The 27,246-nt window shown below is 40.9% G+C and overlaps 1 protein-coding gene across 3 annotated transcripts in view; it reads left to right on the forward strand.

Annotated features, from left to right (window-relative positions):
• The first annotated feature begins 208 nt into the window (after positions 1-208).
• Positions 209-27,246, forward strand: part of RAP1A (RAP1A, member of RAS oncogene family) — a 54,623-nt gene continuing 27,585 nt past the window's right edge. For 2 of the 3 annotated variants that reach the window (XM_054711415.1, XM_054711414.1), the window contains exon 1: positions 210-322. The gene's annotated coding sequence lies outside the window, so the exon portion shown is untranslated. Of the gene's footprint in view, positions 323-27,246 lie in introns of all 3 variants that reach the window. The other variant, XM_054711416.1, reaches the window with a different exon arrangement.

A 27,246-nucleotide genomic window follows, 5' to 3' on the forward strand; every position in this document is an offset into this window, starting at 1 on the left:
CCATCCTCCGCTAAGCCACGACAGCCCACACCTCCCCCACCGTCCTATGCTCTCCCCACCCCTTCCTGCGCGGCCCCTTTAAGCGGAGTCCGGAAAGCGGCGAGGAGGGCGGGGCCAAAACCTCGCCGACGCGGACTCGGAGGGGCGGGGCGTGAGCAGGGGGCGGGGCTGCGTGCTGCGTGCGTGCGCGTTCTGGAGGCGCCGCCGCCGCCGCTCTCGAGGCCGCCGCCGCCGCCGTCGCCGCGCAGAGCCAGAGCCGGAGCCACGGCAGAGAGGAGGGAGGAGGAGGAGGAGGAGGTGGAGGAGGCGCTGGACTGGGGGGGTGAGTGAGGGGCGGGGAGCCGGAGCCACCCCGGAGGGAGCGGGGGGCGCGGGTCGGCCGGGCCGGGGTTGAGGCGACTCCTGTCGCCGGTCAGTCCCCCGGCTCCCCCTTCCTTCTCCGCGCTCCCTCGGTGTCCGGGGCGGCGGCCCGGGGGCCTGGCCGGCGGGAGGGGCCAGGGCTCGCGGAGGCCCGGCCGCCGCCGCCGCCGGGGCCAGAGCCGGAGCCAACCACGCCCGCGGACGGAGCCGGTCGACTGTGGCTGGGCCTGCGGGAGACGGACGGGAGGGGCCGGGCCGGGTGTGGGAGAGAAAGAGGACATTGTGTCCCCCACCCTGCAACTCCCGGAGGTGTCATGGCACTAGCCCGTTTCCCTCGCCATCTCCCCGGACGGTGCCCTCGCCCCTCGCCGCCTGGGCGATGTAGGAGATTGGACGTCGCCTCTCTTTTCCTCTTGCCCGTCCCCAGACTAGGGTCAGCTTTCCCTTTGGGGGGCACGCGGAGAAGGGTGGCGGGTTGATTGAATTCTCTGTCCCCCCTCCTGCGCTAGGAGGTGCGGGGAGACGGGAGCGTGGCCCTGGGTCCCGGGTCCCCTGCTCCCTTTATCCCCCCCGGTGCACCGGGCTGACATCTCTACATCCCACTCCACCTCCCGGCCCCTTTCCCGCCCTCTTTCCCCGGTGTCTTCCGTAGCATGCCGCGTGTCCGCCTTTTCGGCGTTGCTGTTCTGGGGTCTGTCTCTGCTTCCCTGAATTTTGTTAGGGACGAGGTCCGTCTGATGCTTGTCTTCCTTCCAACTGGGGCTGGTAGGGGTGTCGTTTGCCCCCTCAACTCAGGAAGTTAAGGGACAGTGTCTTAAGCTGAATTGTGTAATTGACTGCTATGGGGAAAAGAGCTGAGGGAAGACACTTGTGCCCTAAAACCAAAAAAAAAGAAGGGGGGGGGTCTTCTCATAGGGCTAAGAACCAGAGTTTAGGGGGCCTTTTTGACTTCTTGGAGTCCAATACCTTGAGCAGTTAGGTATTTCTTTAGGGGAGGGAGGATCGTTTTGTCACTGCTTTGAAGGGAGGAGGGCATAAGAAGTGAAAGAGAAGAGTAAGAGGGCAGGAGGTTAATGGGCCACGTCCTTACAGGTGGCCACGGTTTTCTGCTTCCTGGGTGTGGGAGGAGGATTCGTTCTGTTTTTTAGTCACAGTCAGAGTGGAGGATCAGCTCTCCGGGCTCCTGCGGGGCTCCTACCTTCACCAGCGCGCTGAAGGGCAGCCTCAGAAGGGATGCTGCTGGAAACAGGATTTGGAAACTTTCTTTTGGTTTCCTGTCAGCGTGTGGGGGTGGGCATGCGTCTGGGTAGTTTTTCTTTTCTTTTTGATGTAATTGATAATCTGCCATAGTTTGACGTAAAAAAAAGCACTAGATCAGGTCCCGAGCTCTTTCTGTGCCTTTATTATTGTCTTGAAATTATATTTGCGTTGGTTGAAATTCTTTTTTTTTTTTTATTCTGGTGTTTCAGTGAATCTTGTTTCTTCTGTATTTTGAATTATGTACTGCAAACTATGATTAGATGGACGTTTCTGAGGATCATAGGGTGCGTGGCGTGTGGTAGGCACTCGGTATTTCTTGAATGAATTGAGTGATTGCAACCATGTGCTTAGGTACTATGTATCTTCTATTCTTTTGACAAGTAGCTTACATTTGAATATTGCATTTCACTTCCAAGATATGAAATAGTAATTCTTGACCTTTTCTAGGCCACTGATACCTTTGAGTTTATAATGAAATATATAGACACTGTAGAAAAATAGCAATAGGCATTCATGCAGAAAATTTTGTATTCAGCTTCAGGGACCTTCTAAAGCCAGCCAATGGAAACTTGTCTCAAAAGTTTATTATGATGGAATTGAGTATTATTCAGTTCCATATTACAGTTGCTCAAAAGCCTTTATTTTCTGTGTGTCCTTAGGAATGACAGTATTTACACTTACAGATTAAACTTTGTGTCTTTGGGAACAAGACTTAAGAGTGATTGTTACTGCAGTTTTATGGGGCAAAGTTCTCATTTTAATAACTGTTACCAGATCAGTAACAGTTACTGATGACTTCCAAGGAAATAAGATTGCTGCAGTCGGAAGCTCAAAATCATAAACATGGTGGACTTATGATTTTTATTGTATAAACTTCTGAGCAATATGAACAGCACTTGAGAATGCTCACAAATCAAATGGTTCAGTTTTCCTGTTCTCTTCCGAGCTTGTTTATATGCATGGTATTTCATGTAGTTAATAATTATTGTATCAGCATTCAATGTTAAGTCAACGAGTGCTTTTTGAAGGTCTGTTGGAATAAAACAAAATCCTTACTGTCATAGAGTGTATATTCAATCAGGAGAGATGGGCCATAACCACATACATAAAGAGTATGTCCAGTTTTAAGAGCTGTGCAGGAGAGTAAAGAAGGCTGAGGGATAGAGAAACAGTGTCCGGAAAGGACAGGCAGGGAAGCCATGAGACTAGCGCGGAAACCTGAAGGAAGTGAGGATGTGGGCTTTTGGGGAAGAAGGTTACAAGCAGAGAGAACTGCAAGTGCAAAGACCCCTCAGTGTACTTTGCCTTTTTTAGAAAAACTAGGAGGCCAGTAAGCAAGAGGAAAAGTGAGAGTTGAACTTGAGGTTAGAGAAGTAGCTGGGGCCCCACCATAAGGCCTTATAGGCTGGTCAAGAATTTTCAAGTTTACTATGAATGAGATGGGAAACCATTGGGGGTTTGGAGTTGAAGAGAAACCTATTCTGACAAGTTTGTGAGAATCATTCTGGCTGTGGTGTGGAAACCAACTTGGCTGGGATGGGGGAGAGGAGAAGCAGGAAGACAGATCAGGAGGTTAATCTTCATTTTAAATCTTTTTCAGTGGTTGCAAATTAGTCCATCTATCTGCTGTTGTGTATACAGGTAGTTTCCTTTCCCCCTATTAAAATAACAATAAAACGAACACTTGTGTCTGCAACTTTTTCTTTTGAAATATTTCCTTGGGATTGATTTCCAGAAGGACTACAGAATCAAAGTATGTGAATATACTTGTGTTCTTGGTGGTGTATCTGTGAATTCCTTCAAAGAATAGGTTAAAGTGATAGCCACAGTTGTTGATCTTAAGTTTCATGGCAATGTCATCTGCATTGAGTATTATTATTTAATATTTTAAAGACAATTTTAGATTGTTAGGTTTAATTTTCCAATAGTTCACTTAGAGTTCATATATTATTAGCTAATGGTTGTGGATAGAGAGATGAATTAGACAGGGTCTCTGCCCTCAGGGAACTTTACATTCTGTCTTAATTTTTAATCTGATAGTTAAATAACTTCACATCCTGCCAGTGTTCACTCATACTCACGAACTTTGTTCTATCCCCTTTACACAGTTTTGGGTGACTGGTTAAGAGGGCAGTTGATGACCTTTTATATACAATTGGCATTCCAAGCAAGCATTTAATTTTTCAGTGATAATTTTTTTTTCTTACAAAGGGATTTTTTTTTAATGGTATCTGCAGTTTGTTTGATTTCTGTTCTGTGTGTCTTTAGAATTTTACAACTGTGACAGCCTGTTTTGTTCTTTGCAATAAATTATGCAACTAGTACTTAGTTGAGGACTCTCTCAGTTGAATTTTTAAATTGTTGTAATTCTTTATAGTTATTCAAAACACAGAAACTATTGTTTCTATTAAATAAGGTCAGCATAACAGCTTTGAAATTTTATTTAGTTTTTAAAGGAGGGTGTTACCGGTCTGTTTTGATAGAAATCATACCACAGTGAGGGCATTGCTCAGCATTTCTAGTTCTAAAATCCAGATAGCTTGATTTGGCATGACCTGGGAACTCCAAGCACCTAGCACTGTGTCTGTACATGCTAGGAACCCAGCAAATGTCTATTTAGACTCAGATAACTCCCTAAGCTCCCAGTTATAAAATTTTCATTTTAGAAGTTCAATAAAAATATCTCATACAAAGCATTTATATATTAATGGGGTGGTGAGTTTAATATTAGGAACACAACCCGGCCGGTGTGGCTCAGTTGTTATGTCAGTCTATGAACTAGGACAGTGATGGGCAACCTTTTGAGCTTGGTGTGTCAAACTTCGCCAAAAAACTGAGCATAACTCAGGTAGTGTGTCACTTTGAGGAAAAAACTAACTCCAAGACTCTAGTCACAAATGTTTCATCCTCAGGAGCAGCAAATGTTTCATCCTCGGCATGCGGCCGCTTGTCATCAGAAATGGCTACGCGTGTCAGTGCTGACGCGTGTCATAGGTTCACCATCACTGATCGCCATCACTGAACTAGGAGGTCATCACTCAATTCCCGGTCGAAGCACACGCCCGGATTGCAGGCTCGATCCCCAGTGTTGGCCATGCAGGAGACAGCCAGTCAGTGATGTTTCTATCTCATCATTGATGTTTCTATCTCATCATTGATGTTTCTATCTCTCTCACCCTCTCCTACTGAGATAGATGAAGCATCCATTTCCCCCTCTTTTTTATGCATGAAATTTGGGGTAGATTTTATGTGCTTTTTCACTCTGTTCACAGAGATAATACTGGCCCATTTACATTTTGAGTTTTTGTAATGGTGGTTATGGGTTTGCACAGAATGATTCACATGCTCTCTGTCCAATCCCCTTTACACAGTTTTGAGGTGACTGGTTAAGAGGGCAGTTTGTTTCCAAGTTAAATGATCCAGATGAATACTGAAGCTATAAGCTTAGCTTATCATGATACTCTGATCAACAAAGCAGTTCAGTAGAGAACTATGCCATGCTCTCATTTCTGCTTGAAAATAGGCCTTTTGAGGTAGAAGGTACATGCATGTACCAACAAAAAAAGGAAATTGTATGTGATGAGTAAGAAGAAGTTGAAGCAAGAAATAGTGTACTTTTATAAGTGCTCTAAGATAAACACTTTATATAATTTTTAGAAGCCCATGATATACACGCGGAGGATTGAATATGTTCTATGAAATTAACTTCAATTGTTAATGGCTTTTTTTTCTTTTTCTTTTTTTTTACTAATGACTTATTTATTTAGGCTGTACAAATTTAGATTAGATAAATCTGGGAAAAAAATTCTTTGCATATCTAGTTTTCCCTGATATAGTTTCCTATCTCTAGCCTACTTAGTAGTTCACATTGATAGAGAGCGGTTCAAAGTGTAGAATGGTAAAGTTAACCAAATTTGGAATTAAATATGTAATCCCATGTTAGGTTTCAGGATATATTTAAATTAAGCCATGTTTCAGAATAGTAATATACTAAACTACACATTATCCTATATAATAAAGAGGTAATATGCAAATTAACCCTCACACCCTCACAAGATGGCTGCCTACAACCAGGCCGGCAGGGGGGTTAGTGCGGGACAACCAAATGACTGAACAGCAGGCTGCGTGGGGTGACCAGGCCGGAGAGGGGGCTGTGAGGGGGGGGCAGTTAGGGGTGACCAGGCTGGCGGGGGGGGGGGCAGTTAGGGGTGACCAGGCCAGCAGGGGGGCGGGTAGTAAGAGGCGACCAGGCCCGCAGGGGGGTGGAGTTAGGGGTGACCAGGCTGGCAGGGGGGGGCAGTTGGAGGCGATTAGGCTGGTGGGGGGGCAGTTAGGGATGACCAGGCAGGCAGGCAGGTGAGCGATTAGGAGCCAGCGGTCCAGGATTGTGAGAGGGATGTCCGACTGCTGGTTTAAGCCTGCACCCTCTCCAATCCAAGTCCTAGATTGGAGAGGGTGCAGGCTGGGCTGAGGGGACCCCCCCCCCCCCCATGCACGAATTTCGTGCACTGGGCCTCTAGTAACTGATAAAGACACTGTTGGATTAATTAAAACTTGAAGTACGTTATGTTGAACTCTTAAGTATATATACCTGTAATGTTCATGTTTGTTGCAATATAATGTTGTATTCACTTGTTCTGGTTGTAAGAGAGGCACAAATAACTGGCTACAACTGTTTCTTTGGACAAATCCCAAAAGCAGTTTGTGAGATTCTAAGTTAGCAATAGTAGGAAATTCTCTTTTATTGCAGATTGAACATTTCAGATTTGTCAGATGTGTAATACAGAGAGTAAATTCATTCACTGTATTTTCAGTGATATTTTAAAATTCATTTACAAGTAGAATCACTCTGTTCTAGACAAGTATTATAAAACATTAAGCAAGCAACCATAACTTAATTATTTTAGCAGTTGGAATTTTAACACTATCATGGATTTTATGTACTTTTCAGTATCTAGCCCAAATCACTGATGCCTTTTGAAATACCTTTTAAATTTCATCATATGCTGGTGAAAATGTTGCATAATCTCATTAGTAGATTTTAGATTTAGTCATTGAACGATGTTTGAGTGACCCACTATTAGGCTCTTTGATGGCAACTGAAATGTGAGGACTGTAGTTTCTATTTAAGGAATTCAGTCTAGTAATTTTGTTGTCAGAACCCGACATATGTTTTATAAATAAACTAGTAGCCCGTTTGCACGAAGATTCATGCAATAGACCTTCATTCACCTGGCTGCCTGCACCAGTTTTTTGCCGGCACCAGGGACCCAGGCCTTGGCTGTGGCCATCGCCTTCTGCCTTCTTTCAGGGTCCGGGCTTGGCCCCGGGCGGTGGCCTTGGGCTCGGCTGCACCCAGTGTCCCTGCTACCGATCGCAGGAGCCGACCCCCAGTGGTCTCCTGCGATCGGCGCAGGCACTCCGCTGGCGCCCAAGGCTGGGGAAAGCCTCGGGCGGCTTTCCCGGCCTTGGGCTCGGCCGCACCCAGCGTCCCTGCGACCGATCGCAGGAGCTGACCCCCAGTGGTCTCCTGTGATCGGTGCAGGCACCCCGCTGGCGCCCAAGGCCGGGAAAGCCTTGGGCGGCTTTCCCGGCCTCAAGGCTTTCCTGGCCTTGGGCTCCGCCACACCCCATCGTCCCTGCAACGGTTTCCTGGTGGGCGTGGTTGATGGGCGTGGCTTGGTTGGTGGGCGTGGCTTGGCGTAGCGAAGGTGCGGTCAATTTGCATATTTGTCTATTATAAGGTAAGATTTTGTATTTTTATTTTAGAATTAAAATAGAATCATGTTCATTTTATTTTTTATTGTTTAAAGTATTACATGTGCCTCCTTTTCCCCGATTGATCCCCCCCAATCCATTCCCACCCCCAGGGGCAAGCCCCCACCACCTCAGTGTCCGTGTAGTTTCTGTTCCAAGTAATATGCTCTTGTTAGTTTCAGGATCATTTTCAGTGGCTATAACTGCTTAAATATTGTTTTCCAGTTTAAAGTAATTTATGTTCCATTGTGGTAAATTTTGAAAAGAACACAAATGAAAGAAGTAATTGAAAATCACCTATAAACCTATCATCTAGAGATAATGATTACTAACATTTTAATAGTAACATTTTAATACATTTAGTACATTTTTCTAGTTTTTTTCTTCTTAAAAATTGGAATTATGCTTTTATATAGACTGTTTTGCTACTACTTTTTTCTCTGAACAGGATATTGATGTTCAACCTAGTGTGGGATTTTTAGGTTGATTCTTTATAGTATTACTATCTAATCAATTAGACAAATATGCAAATTGACCGCACCTTTGCTACACATAAGCCACGCCCACCCACCACGCCCACCAGCCAATCAGGACGAGTATGCAAATTACCCCCAACAAAGATGGCGGCTAATTTGCATATCAAGACAGCATCAAAAGAAGCCAAGAGCTGCAGAAGGGAGTAAAGCTTCGAAGAAGCAAGCAAGCCGGCGCAGGGGCGGGGGGGGAGGAGAAGGGAGGAGAGAAGTCAGGGCTGGGGGTGAAGGGAAACGCAGGCGGGCTGGCCGAGAAGGCGGGGCGGGTGACAAGGGCGGGGCGGAGGCGGGGTAGAGTGCAGCAGGAAATCCTATTGCAGGATTTTTCCTGCAATGGGAATGCTAGTCTATATATATAAAAGCCTAAGCGACCGTTTGACTGTCCGACTGGTAGCTATTACGTGCACTGACCATCAGGGGGCAGACGCTCAACACAGGAGCTGCCGAGCGACAGCAACTTTGCAGAGTGCCCTCTTGCACTCTGGGGCCCCTTGGGGAATGTCGGACTGCGGGTTTTGGCCCGATCTCCGCAGGCCAGGCCGAGGGACCCCACCTGCCGGAGGGATTCCACTCACTCCGCAGATACCCTTTGAGCCCCAGTGCCTCCCCAGGTGCGGCCGGCCGGGGAGGGACCACAGGAGGTTGGCTCCAGGGCATGCCCAGCCTGTCTCACCTCGTCTCGCCCCACTGGCCATCTTCTAATTAACTTCCTTTCAATGTGCATGAATCCGTGCACCGGGCCTAGAGTTTTAAATAATACTGGGGCAGACATTTTTGTACATTTATCTTTGATTGCATCTTTGTGTATTTCTTTCTTTCTTTAGGATAGATTCTCAGAAGTGGGATAACTGGATCAGAGGGTGGTTACCCTGTGTATAAGAGTGTGTCTCACTTCATCTTCAGTGGCATTGAGTAGGTTAGTTTTTACAATCTTTGCCAATTTGATAGATATCTTTTATAATTCTTGGGTGGGAACCACAAAATCCTCAGATTATTAATAATTTATAAAACCATTATAGTGTGTGATTGGTAATTTGTAGTCATCTTTGAAAAAGTTGTTTGGAATGAATTTCTTTGAAAATATTTTAGATAAAAATCCTTTATAATAAAAGCCTAATATGCTAAGTGTCTGGTCATCTGGTCGTTCGTTCAACTAACCAAAGCATAATATGCTAATGATATGCTAAGGCCGCTCAACCACTCGCTATGACGTGCACTAACCCCCAGGGGGCAGATGCTCTAACCGGTAGGTTAGCTTGCTGCTGGGGTCCTGCCGCTCTGGACTGAGCGAGATGGGCTGGACATGCCCTGGAGCCCTCCCGCGGTCCCTCCCCAGCTGGCCAACCTCCCGCGTCCCTCCCTGGCCTGGCCTGCGCCCTCTCGCAATCTGGGACCTCTCGGGGGATGTTGGACAGCCAGTTTCAGCCCAATCCCTCAGGCCAGGCCAAGGGACTCCACTGCACCAGGCCTCTAGTGTTCCATAAAAAGATACTCATTGAAGTTACAATTTGAGCATTGTTTTTTATTGGGAAGAAATGGCATTTTACTAAAATGACAAACATGAGAAAGCTCATAGCATGTAGTAAAACTAAATTATTTCAGATACATGGGTGGGTTAGTCACATGATTCAGAACAAAAAATAAATACTTAGTGTTTAGAGCAATGGCTCTGGAGTTAGGCAACCTAGGTTCAAATCCTTGCTTTGCCACTTACTAAGTCTGTGATTTGAGGCAACTTACTGTGTATGTAACTTAAGGTAACTTGCTAAATATATATGATTTGATATTTATGAAGTTTGGCTTTTTCATCTTTAACCTTTTGCACTCAGATGTCGAGTGTGACTCGACACGGTTAACATTAGAATAAAGGAATAGAGAAAAAAGCAAGCGAGTGCAAAGGGTTAAAAGGGGAATAATAACTACTTCATAGGATTGTTGAGAGGATTAGAAATATTGTGTAAGACTGCTTGGCATGTAGTAGGCATTTAATAAAAACTAGCTATTGTTAAATTTATTTTTGTGTGTTTCGTTTTGCTAATTTTGGTGGGTGGGGCAAGAGATGTCATTTGTGTGGCCTTGCCTACATGACAATGCAAAATGGCCTTGAGGAATGCAAAATGGCCTTGAGCAATGGCAGCTAGAGGGGAGTGGTAGTAGACATTCTTTTTATTTGTATTTTTTACTTATTGATTTTTATTTATTTATTTATTTATTTATTCATTCATTCATTCATTCATTCATTTTGAGGGGGAGAGAGAGAAACATCGATTTGTTGTTCCACTCATTTATGCATTCATTGATTGATTCTTGTATATGCCCCGACGGGATGGAACCCACAACCTTGACACACTGGGACCATGCACTGACCAACTGAGCTACCCAGCCAGGGTGGTAGTAGACATTCTTTCTGGTAGGAATGGAATGAGCCAAGATAGAAAGTTCAGGACAAGTTGGAGAACAGGAGATTGATTTGACAGAAGCCTGAGCCTATATAATTAGTAAATGTGGCATTAAGGCCATAAAGATTGATTGGGGCTAGGCTTTAGAACTCATTGAATGCTAGATTGAGAAGTATAGACTTTATTCAAGAGTGCAAGAAGTTTTGATAGGAGGAAAATGACATATTTTGGAAGTTGAATCTAGCTACAGAGTTCAGAATGAATTGAGGAAGAAAGAGACTGGACACAAGGAGGCTGGTAATAATACAGGTAAGGCAGGATCTGAGAGTTTAAAGGAAACTAGGGAGGTTTTGAGGGGAGTTGCTGGGAGTCACTGTTGTGAAAATCTGGCTCTTCAAGTGTACCCAGTTTGAAATTGAAATTCAAAAGAGAATTTGAGTCTTAAGATACAGGCTCCATGGAGGTAGGCAACCTCTGAGAGAAGACAGGACTCAGTACACTTTGGTTGTTGCTACTTATTTTTAAAAATTGAAAGGTAAAAATTCCTGTTATTTCATTAGTGAAAAGCATGTTTAAGCTATTCTTTTGACAAATTTGTAACTTTAGAAGTTTTATTTATTTCGCATTTTGAGTTCTTAGTTAACAGGGAACCCTCAGATTTAGACATTGGTACTTCTGGAGGTATCTTAAAATATGTCAATGTACAGTGCAGTTCTTCAGTGTGTGGTCGTTCCAGCATTTGTGAATGTGACTGGACTTTAGAAATATCAGTTGTGTGAGCAGAAGTGATGAAAAGTAAAGTACAGACTTCTAGTTTGGTAAGCAACTTAGAATGGTGGGCAGTGAAATATGGAGCAATGAAAAATAGGATATTGAGTGTATGGTCTTTAGAAAAAAGACTACTTTTAGTACTTCTCTCCCTTCCCCTTAATTTATTAATTACAAACAAATTAGTTTGCTCATGTCATTCTTAGTCATTCTGGTACCCTGGCTCTAGCTCTGTTAATTGTACTTTCCACTTGGCTGAATAATACATAAGCAAATTAGCCTAAAGATTGATATTAATATTTCTTTTTGACTCATAAGTAAACTCACTGCTGCTGTGAATTATCTGCTCACTGTCTTTCTTTAATATTACGAGAAGAGAAGCAACCCCCAATTTGTCAACATTACATATTGGTTTATGATACTTTCACGATGTTTGCATATTTTAAAGCACTGAGTTGTTATACCTTTCTAAATGTTTCTTTTAGTTTTCAAATATTTTCTAAACTCAGAAATAAAGTCCTTATTAATTTTTATTCAAATCTCTTTCCTTTAAAAGTGTATTTGAAAATATTTTTAAATTACGGTCATGCACCATTTCTATAGAGATGGACCACATCTACAATGATGGTGCCATCAAATTGTAATGGAACTGAAAAATTCCTCGGCCCAGTGACAGTCGTATCTCAATGCATTCATTACTCATGTGTTTGTGGTGATGCTGGCGTAAACAAGCCTGCTGCACATACAGTTATGTACAGGACAGAATACTTGATCATGATGAACTGTTGCTGGTTTATGTATTTACTCTACTATTAATTGTTATTTTAGAGTGTACTCTTCCTACTTATAAAAAAGTTTGCTGTAAAACAGCATGCCAGGTTACGCTGGCAGTAGCCTCTCATATCACTTGTTCACTGTTTCTTGATTGCATCATTCTGCCTTGCATTTGATTTAATCTCATGTTATTTTAAAATTTTGTGTAGCAAACATGCACTTTATTAAAAAAAAAGTCTACAGTTACGTGCAGTAATGTCCTCGGCCTTCAAAGTCACTCACCACTCACTGACTGACTCACCCAGAGCAACTTCGAGTCTTGCATGTTCTATTCATGATAAGTGCCCTATATAAGTGCACCATTTTTCATCTTTTATATCGTATATTTACTCTATCCTTTCTATGTTTAGATATACAAATATTTACCATTGTGTTACAGTTAACTACTGTACAGGTGTGTAGCCTTAGAGCCTATGTGGGTAGGAGGCTATGCCATCTAGGTTTTATAAGTGCACCCTGTGTGCACTCTATGATGTTTGCACAATGACAAAATCTCCTAATGACCCATTTCTTAGCACCTGTCCCCATCATAAAGCAGCACTTGACTGTAATAAGCAAATATAGCACATAATATTGGGGATAGTGTGTTACTTTTTATAAATACTGTGTTTTCCTAATGAAACTTCAAAAGCCCAGATTTGGTCAACTGAGTGATACTTCATTTACTAAAGGGACCCCAGAGAGTCAAAACAGTAATGTCTCAAACTATAACATCCTAGTTGAGTCTGTTTTGAATTGGTTCGAAGATATTTCTGTTTGTCAACAGAAATCGGAACTACAGTCATTCCCTTAGGGCTGATTATTCTTACCCTTCCCTTGTCCCCCCAACCATAGCTGAGAGTAGGAGCTTCCCTGGTTTGGGCCATTTTGGCACTGTCACTATACTGGCATTTGTGGCCTTCCCGGTATGTATGTCTTAAATTCTTAGAAGTCTGCTTGCATTTTGGTAGGAAAAATAAGTTATGAATAAGATTGAGTGGCTCATGATATACTATTATAAGAAAATTCACAATTTTATATGTTAATTATACTTCAGTAAAGCTGAAATTTAAAAAAATTATTTTTTATGTGAGGTGACATATGAAGTGTGTGACACATGAATAGACTGTCTATTCTAGTACCAAAAAATTGAAATAAAAGAGCATAACGCCTACTAGGGCCTTTTCTTGAAGTTAAAGCCCTTACATCTCATTTAATCTGCACAGCAAATCTTTGAACTAGATATTGTCCATTTTTTACAGATGATGAAACTCAAAGTAATTTTATAATCTATGAAAATTAACAAACTCTAATTATAGAGAACTTGAGGCCCGGTACATGAAAATTCATGCACTGGAGGCAGGGGGTCCCTCAGCCCAGCCTGGCCCCTCTCACAGTCCAGGAGTCCTCAGGGCCGGGAGGCAACCCAGCCATCAGGGGAAAGCGATGCCCCATCACACCTCTGCTGCTGCCACTGCGGGCAGCGCAAGCCTCAGCCAGCCCTGGTTACCTGAGGCTCGGGTGGCCCTGGGCAGCTGGGGGGCTGAGGGGACTGGGGGACTCCAGAGGCAGGGGCGTGGAGCCTGCCGCCCTGCTGGGGCTGAGGGGACTGGGCGCCGCCGTCTTGTGGCTGTGGGCGCCCTCATCTTTGAGGGCGTGGCAGTCGATTAGCATATTCCCTCCTTATTGGCAGTGGGGGCCGCCAGCTTTGAGGGTGGAGCAGTCAATTAGCATATTCTCTCCTTATTGGCAGGGGCCACCTGACAGTGTGAGGATCAATTAGCATATTCCCTCTTTATTAGATAGGATATTGCTGATAGCAAACTACCCATAGCAGAGACTGCCATACAAAAGCATAAAATAGATGATCAATAAATTTTTGTATTTTGCTTGCATTACAAACATGAATGAATGAATATGAATTAATGTTCATTTCAAATATGAATGAATGAATATGAATTTTAGTGAATAAATGGGTCAGTAGGTGAATGATAGAAGACAGCCTTTAACTCAATAATTTTTTTCTTCAGTGCAGCACAACATTTTTCTTTCAGATGAGTCTAGAAATTTTTTCACAAACAATTGAGTTCACCTTTCTTTTTCTCTGTACAAAACTCCCTCTTCTTTCAGGTGGTTTAAATTACTTAAATCACACAGTAAAATCCTTAAAGGGAAATAAAGACCAGAGACATGGAAAGCATCACTTCCACTTATATTTTAACTAAGTAGTATGTAATTTTATCAGTCTGTAATGTTATATCTGCATTAGACCCTTCTATTCACATTCAGGATGTTATCTTTTGGTTCTGTTTGTATCTCTTACATTTTTAAAACTTAAAAATTTACTGTAGTTGTCTAAAATGAGATGATATAATAGTAGTCGAAATAATTATGTAGCCAACATTAGTTGACCATCCAATCTCTATTTCAGTTGTGTGGGGGGCATGTGTTTCTGTTTTCTATTAGTACAACAAAGTGTGGTTTGTTCAGAAATATGAACTGATAATTTAATAGGGTTCAAAAGATACATAATGTGATAAGTATTATTTTCAACTGATGTTAACCCTACCAGACCACAAAGTACCGAAAATTAGGTACAGCGGTACAGCGGCAGATTCGGAAATTACCGAAAAATTGGTACAGTGGTCTGGTAGGGTTAATACCTGGACAGACTAGTAATGTGAATCTCTAAACTGCATATTTATACAGTTTCTAATTCTTCAATGATTCAATATCTTAATAAATTTAAGATTAGAATTCTTTTAAATGAATACCGAAGAGTAATGGATACCATGGATGAAAGTAGATGCAGATAATCGAGAGATTAAAAGAAACTATTTTAGTGGAAGGTTGCAAAAGGAAGGGTTTACGGGATTTGCAGGTGGAAGTTGCTATGCTAGACTGTGGGAAATAAATTTATTTTTACAAAAAGAAATGAAATTGGTGAACATTTCATTTCATTTCAATTCATCTCCATGAGGAGATAAATTAATGTTGAATGGGTAGAAAGAACCCTGTAGGTTAATATGGTGGCTTATAGGGACCTTCAGAGACGATTTGATGACTCTCACAAATCATGACACTCATGAAGTAGGGATCTGTCATGTTGGTTTGAGTAGAAAGTACAATAAACTTAGAATGAAGAGGGCTGTTTTTGTAAAGACATATTTTAGGATTTGTTTATAGATGTCTGGGACTAAGGCTATAATATAACACGTTTATAAAACATAACTTTATATGATATTTTGGTTCTTGATATCCTCAAACTGCTCTTTTTGTTTGTGTATGTGTTTTGTTAGATTTCTATATGATAGCATTTAGACTGCTCTTTTGTCGTACCCTTCTGCTCTCCATTCTAATCATACAGGGTGGGGCAAAAGTAGGTTTACAGTTCATATGGAAAATAATAAGAATAAACTCTGTTTCACATACAGCTGTAAACCTATTTTTGCCCTTCCCTGTATAATCAGTTTAGTAATGACATACATAACCCCCTGGTATGAGATTTTCATGCTTCAGAAGGTTCTGCATATAAACTACCAGTATCAATGTGGTGAAACTTTTATAAATGTAATTATTTAAGAATATCAGATTAGCCTGGCCGGTGTGGCTTGGTGGTTGAATGTTGACTTAGGAACCAGGAGATCCCAGTTCAATTCCCGGTCAGGGCACATGCCCAAGTTCCGGGATTGATCCCCATTAGGAGTGTGCAGGAGGCTCTCCCTCTCCCTCTCCCTTCCTCTCTGAAATTAAAAAAAAAAAAAAAAAAAAAAAATCAGATTAACTTACAAACCACAGGCAAGTGAGTTTGGAAGTTGAATCTTATGTCTCAAACCCATATTTAGTTGTTTGTTTACATTTTCCAATATTAAGTTATTTTGATGGTGTTTCTTTACATCCATATTATAAGTCTGGAACTTAAGTAACTCAAAATTGGTCAAATAGTATACTGTTTGAAAAAGGTTCCTATGCCTTTTGAATATTGAATAGCACACTTTGGACAAACTCCATTGTAAAACATCCCTTTGAATTTTAAATAAATGTTTAGTAACTTCTTATATTCAAATGTCATAATTTTTTACATTGGAATATGATAGCATTATAATTCAAGGATCAACCAAAATCTGCAGTTGAAACCTTGAGCTGGAAAGTTTCAGATGATGTAGTTATTCTATTATTCCCATTATGCTTTAGACTTGGGCTTCTGTCATACAGAACAAGTCTGAGATTGTGACACACTCAGGGCCATCTGCTTGCTGTGTATGTAAGCAATAGGCCTTTGACACTGGAAATAAAGAATCATCACTTGTGGTGTTCTTAGCTGATTCTACTTAGGCTCAAGTGTGCTGGGCTCAGCTTGTGTCTTCAGTGAATTGTCTCCATTTTGATCTTTTGCAACCGTAACACTTCCATAGCCATGTGTTTAATGTCTTCTGTGTGTTGATGTGCTGAAGATGGACTTGTGAAATTTTTTAGTAGTGCAAAGAAAATGCCTACTTAATTAGCAAAATTTTAAAATGATTTTTTAAAACATTCAAATACTTGTAAAAGAGTGAATTCTTTAGATGAAGGGCCCACCATCACGTTTCCATCTTGTGGTTAATTTTCACAGTATAACAAACTATTTTTTGGTCCAAAGTGCTTTGTAGAAAATCAGTCATGTAATTGCATTTGTCTGCACTATCTTTAAAAAACTTCTCTATTGTTATGGGAGAAAAAGCTGATTATCAGTGTTTTCGTAGTATGATTGCAGTTCTTATTTTTACAAAATGTTTATTCATATGTAGAATATAGGTAGAAAGGAAATACCAAAAGGATCAAAGTTATCTTGAATTGGGATTACAGGTGATTTATTTTTCTCCTTAAACTTCTTTTCTGAACTTTATACATTATTCATATATCTTATAATTAGAAAATGAAAGGTCTAAAATGAATTTATTATAGACTATGAAATTAAATTTAGTAAAGCTTTTAAGATGAAGATTCTTAAGAGATAAAGGCTTTACAAATGAATTAAGAAACAGTGTATTCCTGAGATGAATTATGTAATGATAAAATCTGTACTTAAAAACAAGCAAAATTAGGTTGCCATTTTCTGGGTGTAGGGAATGAGATTGGGAAAAGTATTTTACTATTGATAGGAAGACAGACTTTTGTTTGATTCTTCTAACTCAGGTTTGCCTCAGTTACATTAATTTATATACTGTTTTATGGATAATTATTTAATTATAGGATATAAACTTATTAACATGAATAATATGCTAAGTCTCACTTTGAATATTTGGTCATAAGAATGTATTTGTGGTCAGTAGGCAAAACACTCCATGGAAGTTTGCATATAGTACCTATCAGTTGTTACCTCACCTCTATTTCTCCCTGTTTTTTTTTTCATCTGTAAAATGGAAAAAGAACAGTACCCATTTTTTATACATGTTTGAGGACTAACAAAAAGCACTCAAATATTATTATTATTATTATTATTATTATTATTACAACCAACAAGTTGGCATTGATGTCTGTAAGAAATTGGGAGTACAAGATTGCTAGGGACTGGAGCAATAGTTTATGCTTTACATCCATTCACTGTTTTGACTAACCCTGTGTATTCTCCTTTTGTTAAGTGGGACTGTTAGCTATGCACTTAGTTGGTTTCATTACTTATGTATACAATAAATCTTGGCATTTGTGGTTTAATGTTTTAGACTCAGTATTTAACATGGGAGATTTGTAATTTGGTGTAGGGACAGTTTTGCATAATTCAAGACTGACATGCCAGATAAGTATGTGAACCAGAGCATTGAGCATCCCAGTTATTACCCAATAGTGACTTTGGTTCCCTAACTTGTTTAATTTTCATCATGGGATTAAAACCTGCGTTTCTGTGTGAACAATGGTGTCTTGAGAAAGCCAGTTTTTAATGCTGGTTTTTGCAGATTAAAGTGAGCTTAGTGGCATAATTTATGAATATTTCTTATTTCTTGTATATTCTTCACATTGCCTTATGCCCATTACAGATAATGAATAATAGGGTGTGTTTGATTGGTTTGTGAAGAAATTTGAATCTTCACGTTCTTTAAAGGAAAGAGAGGAGTTTAGCAAGGATTCCTAGATTTCTGGGCACTTGGGTTATTTTATATTTTTCATGTTAACATATAATTTAAAAAATTTCTTAAACCAAATTAAAACCTATGTGTCTGGATTTCATGACATTTTTACATGGAGTGATAGAAATGTGCTTTCTTTGATAAAAGCCACTAGCCCCATCCACAGAAATACTGATTTCATTAGGTCTGCAGTAGGGCCAGGAATCCGTACTTTACTTCTCCAGGTGACCCCCCCCCCCCCAATGACTCTGATGCAGTGTTTTTCAACTTATTTGTTACCATCACTTGCTCCCCGCCCCCAGCCTTTTTAAGTACTTTTTTCTTAATTATCCCCCTTATGAAATTTTCATACCACAGTTGCACTGTATCTTCCTTTATTGTATATTAAACTGTGTTTTATACACTAAAAGAGTTAAGGGATTTTTGTTTTGTTTTGTTTTTTCCCCCCAAGAGCCAGTTTTCACCCACTTCGGGGCAATATTTACCCTGTGGAGAATGTATACAAATAAGTGAAAAGAAAAATCACTCCCAGCTTGTTAACATTTTCGTATAAATCTTTCCCAGTGATTTGTCAGTGCATATATTTTTTATTTTAAAAAAAGAGATCAGATGCGTAATATCTTATGCTCTCTTGTAGAAATATATTGTGAATTTTTCATGAAAAAATATATTTGAATAGTGTCGTATCTAATGGATAAATAATATCAATGCATAGTATTCCGTTAAGTGAATTTGCCATCATTTCTTTAAATGATTCCTTATAGTTTTTAATTTTTAAAAAAATATATTTTATTGATTTTTTACAGAGAGGAAGGGAGAGGGAGAGGAATAGAGAGTTAGAAACATCGATGAGAGAGAAACATCGATTCAGCTGCCTCCTGCACACTCCCCACTGGGAATGTGCCTGCAACCAAGGTACATGCCCTTGACCGGAATCGAACCTGGGACCCTTCAGTCCGCAGGTCGGCGCTCTATCCACTGGGCCAAACCAGTTAGGGCTAGTTTTTAATTTTTTATTATAAAAGCTGTGCTGTGAATGTGAATAACATTATATTTGAATTTTAATATTTTGGGTATGTATAACTTAGAAAATGAAAGTCCCTTTCCCCAAGGACTTCACTGTTAATATGAATATTTGTTAAAGAATAATAAATTGACCTTTAACTATGGCAGATTGCTTTTTTGCCTAAAGTATTTTGGTCATCTTTTCATATCACTATATATAATTCTACTTTATTTTTAGCAATATTCTGCTGTAAGATGTATAGTAATTTATTCATTCTTCTAGTGAAAGACCTTTTGTTTCCTAGGTTTTTTGTTTTTGGCATACATTTTTGTTTGCTTGTGTTTTTTGTACCATAAATTTCCATTTGTGGCAGAATTACTGTGTTATTTAAGAATTGGAAGCACTTTATATGCTTGAGGCTTTCTTTAGGCTTTTTCTTCTTTTTCATTTTTTTATTTGACTATTATATCTGGATATAGGAAATGTTACATTAAGAAAGCAAATGTGCCTGTATTTTTTTTTTTTTTTCAGATTAAAAGTTACAGTTTTAAGTTTGGCTAGTTTTGGGTGTTTTTTTTTTTTTCTTTTTCTTTAAAGACAAGTACATGTATTTTAGCTAGATTGGAATAATACAGATTTTTGAGGATTTTCATGTTTGGGCTTGAGACCTTTTATTGCCTGGCAGTGATTCAGAACTCTAAAAGCACCTGACTTGCAAAGTGAACATAAGCTCTTGAGCTGGGAGCTTTCTGGGAATATCTGGAACCACACATCTTTCTGGGAATATCTGGGACCAACATTAAAAGGGTGGGTTTATTGATTGAAGATCTTAGGCATATACTCTCTCTGCTATCTAACTTTTATTCCTTTTGGAAGGAGATATATTATCTCTTTTTGCATTTCTAGTAATGTCCTTATTTTAGATATCTTATATGTTCCTGCTAATTTTTACAGAGTTCCTTTATATATTGTCTTCAGAATTATTCAGGCATTTCTCTGAGGCTTACAGTCTCGTAAAGCTCCAAAAATATCAGAATAGATACTATATTAAGTAGCACTTCTGTGAATCAGCACCTGATTTTTACAGACTCTCAATCTGATTAGTGTTTGCAGGATTCAAGCAGATTTCTTTATGGAAAACCATTAAACATTGAAAAAATTATGCTTTATCAAAGTAGAAAGGTTTTTCATTTAGGAAAAAAACACTAATTTTTTGAGGCAGCTGATTCTCTCATGAGCTAACCTTGTTATTTTAGACACATGCTTGAGTGAGACTTCCAAATGGTCTTAATGTTCTTGAAGAGTCAGTTTATCGCTAATTATAATAAATCCTAGAGGCCTGGTGTACGAATCCGTGCACGGGTGGGGTCCCTTGGCCTGACCAGCGATCGAGGCCGATCGAGAGGCAGGGGACAGCCTGCCGAGGGGAGGGACCACAGGTGGTTGGCCAGCTGGCCAGGGAGGGAGTGCAGGAGGTTGGCCCCAGCAGCAAGCTAACCGGTGGCCGATTCCACAAGGATTCAGGCTTTTTCCTCCCTCCTGTCTGGGTCCAGGGTGCGGGTGAACCAGATTCGGGGCTGTCAGGGCCCTAGCACCAAGGTCTGGGTCAGTGTGCGTCAGCTACTGGCCAGTCATTCGGTCGTTCTGGTCATTCCAGTTGTTTCGGTCGTTCCAGTCGTTTGGTCATAACGGTCGCTTAGGCTTTTATATATATAGATAACAAATGTTATTCAGGGCAATTCAGACAGGACTGTTTCCTGAGAGGAGCCTCTTAGAGTTGAGTTGTCATCACAGCTAGCTTATTACGCTCCTTACAGAGGTTCCTCTTACTTTGGGACATGGTTCTTCATCTAGCAAAGTGGATAAACAGCTGTTTTCCCACATGATAGTGGTACTTTTTTTTGCATGGTATGTTTTAAAAAATGGGCATCTCACTTGTGATTTTGTCTATTGAGGCTTGCCATTTAACCAGGTTGGAGAATTTAATTTGACCATCTTGTGAGTATACATGAAACTGGTTCCTTTACTCAGGATGACAGCAGCAAGCATGACAACCCACGCTTGAGCACTAGCTCCTTATGACTTTAACCTTTTGCACTCAGATGTCGAGTGTGACTCGACACGGTTAGCATCGGTAGCAGCTCGAGAAAAAAGCAAGCGAGTGCAAAGGGTTAAACCTTTGGCCAAGCATGTGTGATTGCTTAGATACTGCTTTACCAACCCCATTGCCTAATTCTTGGTTTTCTGAAGCCCGAAGTCATATCAGAATCTTCAAATTCATTTAAATGAATAGTCCACAGAAGGAGGATATTTGATTTTAACTAAATATTATGTGAGTTTATTATCCTATCTAATAAAAGGGTAATATGCAAATTAACCATCACTCCATCACAAAGATGGCGGCGCCCATAGCCACAAGATGGCGGCGCCCAGTCCCCTCAGCCCCACTGGAGTCCCCCAGTCCTTGGGGGGCGGCCACTAAGAGCGGGCAGCGTGAGTGGCCTGGCGGAATGCTTGCTTCGTCACTGCGGAGGGCCTCTGGGGAGCAGGGGCCGGCCCGCAGCTGAGCGCAGGCCTGGAGAGGAGATGGCAGGCCCGACTCCCGTGAAAGCAGCGCGGCACCCTCCTGCCTCCCGCAGAAGCGTCTCGGCTCCCTCCCGGAAGCGGCGCTGCAGTTCCTGCCAGCTCCCGCGAAGCGGTGGGCGGCCTACTGCCTGCGATATCGCGATGGGCTACTAGTTGATTATAAAAATTAGAATGTGTGATAGGCATTGGTGTTTGTAAATGTTTCCATTTTACTATTTCTCATTTTTTTAAAATACTTTCTCCTCACACAAAGTATTGTGATAAATTAGTACCCAGTAAGACTTTCAGTACAGGCATCTGGCGGAAAAGATTCTTTAGTAGGTTTGTTTATAGTACACATTTCCACTGCACATAGAAGTGGCGGATTTTATGTTTTGTGTCCCAACAAAAAGCAAACTGCTTTTCAGGAAAGCATCAAGTAATTTTTATAGCTCTTTATTTAGTAATTTTTCTATTCAAAGTATAATTAAAGTAATCCTTAAATCTCATTTTAGGTTCACTTTAAAAAATAAATTCATTATTTTTATTTTTATTTTATTTTTTAAAATATATTTTATTGACTTTTTACTGAGAGGAAGAGAGAGGGATAGAGAGTTAGAAACATCGATCAGCTGCCTCCCGCACACCCCCCACTGGGGATGTGCCCGCAACAAAGGCACATGCCCTTGACCGGAATCGAACCTGGGACCCTTGAGTCTGCAGGCCTACACTCTATCCACTGAGCCAAACTGGTTTCGGCAATTCATTATTTTTAAACAAGTAATACATTATAAAGAAATACAGATCAAGTAAAAAATACAAATAAGAAAATATAACAGTAATCAGTTTGTTCTGTATCCTTATAGGAATTTCCTATCTAAGAATACATGCATATACAGAAATATTTAATTTTGTTTTCATACCTGCTTTTTTTTCCTTGAAGTTTTCAGATATAGAGGTGATACACGAAGACTAGAAGTGTTCTTTTCTAGCATGCTGGGGCACTGAATAAAAGCTCCATTTTCACAGACAAGTTTTGTCAAGTTCCTCCATTTCTACCCTTGCTCTTCTCATCACCTGTGTTTTTTTAACCACCATTCTTCTCCTTGAATGGAGAAAAACGATGGGTCTCAATCTGGGCTGAGCTCTACAAAAGAATTAATGGAGAAGATTTGAGAAATATCCATATCCTGGCTCCACAGTTCAGAGATTTTATTTAATTGATGATGATGAGGCAAGACACGTGGGAAGAGAACATGCTTTATCTTAGCCTGCATCTAGAAGCTTGCCTGAGCTTCTGAGTTCCAGTATGGTTTGAGGAAAGGCAATGATTGAATCCAAGGAGGTTGGATTCCTCAGCTTCCTGCCTTCAAGAAAGAAGATAGGCATAGGTCTTTGTAATCCTTCCAGTTCTCTAAGGAGTGCATGCCACAGACGTCATTTATTCCAGTGTTGGTTCATCTATAGAGTGTCATCCTTCATTCTAAGGGGAATCAACGTCATTAATGCAAGACAGATTCAATAGACAAGATGAGTGATAAAGCAGTGTGGTGTTGTGGTTAACCACACAGATGCTAGGGCCAAACGGCCTGGGTTGTAGTACTGGTTCTGTAATTTATGTTGAGCTTGGGCAAGTTTGTGTTAGCCTCTCTGCTTCATTCTATAAAATGGGGGTGATAGTCTCCACCTAATAGGTATGTTGCGAAGATTGAAAATATTAATATATGTACAATGCTCAAAGCAGTACTTTGTACATGGTAAGTACTTAATAAATAATACAAATTTTCTACCCTCTTTTCTAACATATCCCACCCTTTTAATGCTTTCTCCAATGAACTAAAGCAGGGGTCAGCAAACACTTTTCTGGAAGGGCCAGATAATAAATACTGTAGGTTTTTAGGGTCATACAGTCTCTGTTGCAGTACTCAGTTCTGCTGTTAAAGGGCAAAAGCAGCCATAGACGACATATGTAAACAAATGAGCATAGCTGTGTCCACTTAAATTTGAATTTCACATAATTTTTATGTGTCATGAAGTACTGTTTTTCTTTTGATTTTTTTAAAAAAAGCATGTAAGAATGTAAAAACCATTCTTAGTTTACAGGCCACACAAAAATAGGCAGTGGCTCAGATTTGGTCTGCTGGTCATAGTTTACTGATCCCTGAAGTAGAGTAAAGGAACCTGCACAACAATTGTAGGCACCCTTTCTTAAGCACGCCTTCATTTTCAAATCCCCCCATACTTTGAAGGAGTCTAAAACAGCGGTCGCCAACCTTTCGGACCTCACGGACCACCAGTTGGTGACCGCTGATCTAGAAAATTCAGGTTTAGAACTTTAAAAATTCTACTCCCAGTTTTGATCTTAAACTATTAGCATATTGTGTGAGACAGTGAACTCTTTAGGGACTCTGTCCTCCTCAAACAGCGACATACAGTATATAATTGTACTTAAGATTTTTTTGGGTACAAGCAACAGAAACAGATTGTGTCTTGTTCTCAGCACCACTGTAGTAGGTGTTTGTGTTAGGGTTCTCCAGAGAAACAGGCCAGGAGGATACATGCGTGCGCACACAATACATATACAATACATATACACACACAATACATATACATACACATTTTGTGTGTGCGTGAGAGAGAGAGACTTAGTTTAAGGAACTGGAATATGTGATTATAGGGGCTACAAAGTCCAAAATCAGTAGGGCAGACCAGCTGGGAACTCTGGCAGCCTTGGGGACAAAATCTTCAGTGAATCCTCATTGTTTCCCTTAAGGTCTTTCAGCTGATTGGATGAGGCCTCCTCAACATTATTGATATCTCCTTAATGTCACCTGTTTGCAGATGTTACCACATAGGTGTTATTTACATAATACTTTCACAGCAACACCCAGATTAGTGTGTGTTTGAATATCTGGGTACTATAGCCTAGCCAAGTTGACATATACAGCTAACCATCATATAGTTTAATAAATATTTTTCTAATAAATGGATGAACAAATGGTTAAAATGGTTTAGCAGAAATGAACTTGCAAGCTTCAGGAAGTCTGAGGAGAACCAGGGGGGTTTGTAGGGGTTGGCACCTAGGTAGCGGGAACAAACAGTGTACCACGGTCAGAATGAATCAGCTTTAACGATTTCTATCTTCACATCGTTTTGCTCAAGATTCACTTTAGGAAGTTCCACCTGATTGGCCTGGCTGGAGATTGGGTGAGATGTCTGCCATGCCCATTGGAGAATGGGACACCTTGATTGACATTTCCACCAAAACTTCAGTGAGGGAGACAAGGGTTATTTTCCAACAGAGAGTCGGGATGCTATTCTAAAAGGAGAAGGAAGAGATACTAGACATGCAAAAATAACAGATGTCCGCTTCACACCAACTCTTGATATCTGCCCACAGAGGGACAGCTGGTGAGGCGGACATGGATCAGGGCCAGATCATGGAAAATTTCACAGGCCTGGTAATTTGTTTGGGTCTTATCCTCGAGAATAGTGAACCTTTTGGGGGGGTCATAGATCCCATTGAGTATTTGAAAATTTTGGACCACATATTTGGCTCTCTCCCCCTCCATAAAATTGTACTTATGCTTAAGAAAAATAGTTTTGTTTTGTTTTTGCATAGCATTTCAAGAAATTCTTGTGCTTTCTAGAGTAGATCGCTGATTGGTGGGAAGAGGGGCTAGTCCATTAACCTAAAAAGTTAAGAACTCATAGGGAGAGGTTGGTATATCCTATTTAAAGATTTTAGGCAGCAGAACCACAAGAGAGCTGTGTGTTAAATAGATCATTGGAGGATGGATTCAAGGGATACAGGAGTGGAGGCTGAAAAGCAATCACAATATTACATCTCCCTCAGCTTCTGATATTTGCATTTTCTTGATTCTCCTTAATCTCTTTGCTATGGAAGGATTTGTCTAAGAGATGATGCAGGCCTTAATTAACACTGTGGTAATAAGGATGAAAAAGGCAAACAATTTAAAGAAACAGTTGGGAGATAAAATTCACAGAACTAGCCTGGCTGTTAATTGTATATGGGAATAGAGTGGAGTATGTCTTGTATGTTTCTAGCTTGCATGACAGAGAATTACAGAGGCCAGGTAGGAGAGTTGACAATAAATGTGAGGAGCGACAACTTTTATCTTCTGAGTAGGACTTGAGGAAAAGTGACTGGACTTGATAAAAGGAGCTATGGTTGGTAAAAAGATCAGTTTAATACTGAGGGCCCAGATAAGATTTCAGGAATTTGTACTAGTGGCATCAATTACATAATGTATTTTCTCTAGCAATGAAGAGAGGTTTTTAACATTCATTCATGGTTGATGGTTATACATGGTGATTTGGGGGGAACACAGGATACATGGAATAGAGGCAAAGAATAACTCAGATAAAGAGGGTAATAATGATAAAGACAGAGTTCTTATTCCATGCTAGGCACATTTGTAAGGGTGTTTTTAAGGTACTAACTCATTTACTCAAAATAACCCTGTGAATCCCTGGCCAGAGTAGCTCAGTTTGGGTGTTAACCCATGCTCAAAATGTCGCTGGTTTGATTCTCTGTCAGGGCACACACCGTGGTTCGATCCCTAGTGGGTGGCGTGCAAGAGGCAGCTAATTGATGTTTCCTTCTCACATTGATGTCTCTCTCTCTCCTCCTCTCTGTGTAAAAATCAATTAAAAAATAAAGTAATTCCACCACTGTGAGCAAAGAAACCTACTGAAACAAGGCTTCATTTTGAACTTGAAAGAATTAAGAAACTGATATTAGAATATAGGTTACTAGAGGCCTGGTGCACGAAATTCGTGCACTTGGGGGGGGGCGGGTCCCTCAGCCCACCTGTGCCCTCTTGCAGTCTGGGAGCCCTCGGGGGATGTTCGGCTGATGGCTTAGGCCCACTCCCCCCAGGAGAGGCTCCCGCCACTGCCACAGCGCTCACCAGCCATGAGCCCAGCTTGTGGCTGAGCGGCGCTCCCCCTGTGGGAGTGCACTGACCACCAGGGGCAGCTTTTGCATTGAGCATCTGCCCCTGGTGGTCAGTGCACATCATAGCAACCGGTTGTTCTGCCTTTTGCTCAATTTGCATATTAGCCTTTTATTGTATAGGATGTTCTCTCATGTAGGATATGTTATCTCAGTCCTTCATCACCCTAGTTTGTTGTGTGGTCTTCTGGTTATTAACTACTTTTATTTAGTTTTATAGTAGTTAGATATGGCAAGGAAATGAGATGAAACACATCTGAAAATTTTTTTCTTGGATTTTGTTTTGGGTTTTTTTTTTTTCTTTTACATAAAAAATGAAATATGAGAAAAGTTTCGTAGAAAACAGCAGTTTAGGTTAACAACGTATTCATAGAGTCATGTTGCCTGAATTCTGATCCCACCTATGCAAATTACTGTCTGTTATCTTTGGTAAGATACTTTTCTTAGCCTCACTTTCTTTAGCTATAACAGGAATGATAATAGTACCCCTACCATATATTCATGAAAATTCAATGGTATGGCCTGTATAAAGTACTTACCACGGGCCCTAGCCGGTTTGGCTCAGTGGACAGAGCGTCGGCCTGTAGACTGAAGTGCCCCAGTGATTTCGGTCAAAGGCACATGCCTGAGTTGCGGGCTCAATACCCAGTAGGGGGTGTGCAGGAGGCAGCCAATCAATGATTCTCTCATCATTGGTGTTTCT

Source organism: Eptesicus fuscus, chromosome 22 (assembly GCF_027574615.1).
Source record: "Eptesicus fuscus isolate TK198812 chromosome 22, DD_ASM_mEF_20220401, whole genome shotgun sequence".
Classification (NCBI taxonomy): domain Eukaryota; kingdom Metazoa; phylum Chordata; class Mammalia; order Chiroptera; family Vespertilionidae; genus Eptesicus; species Eptesicus fuscus.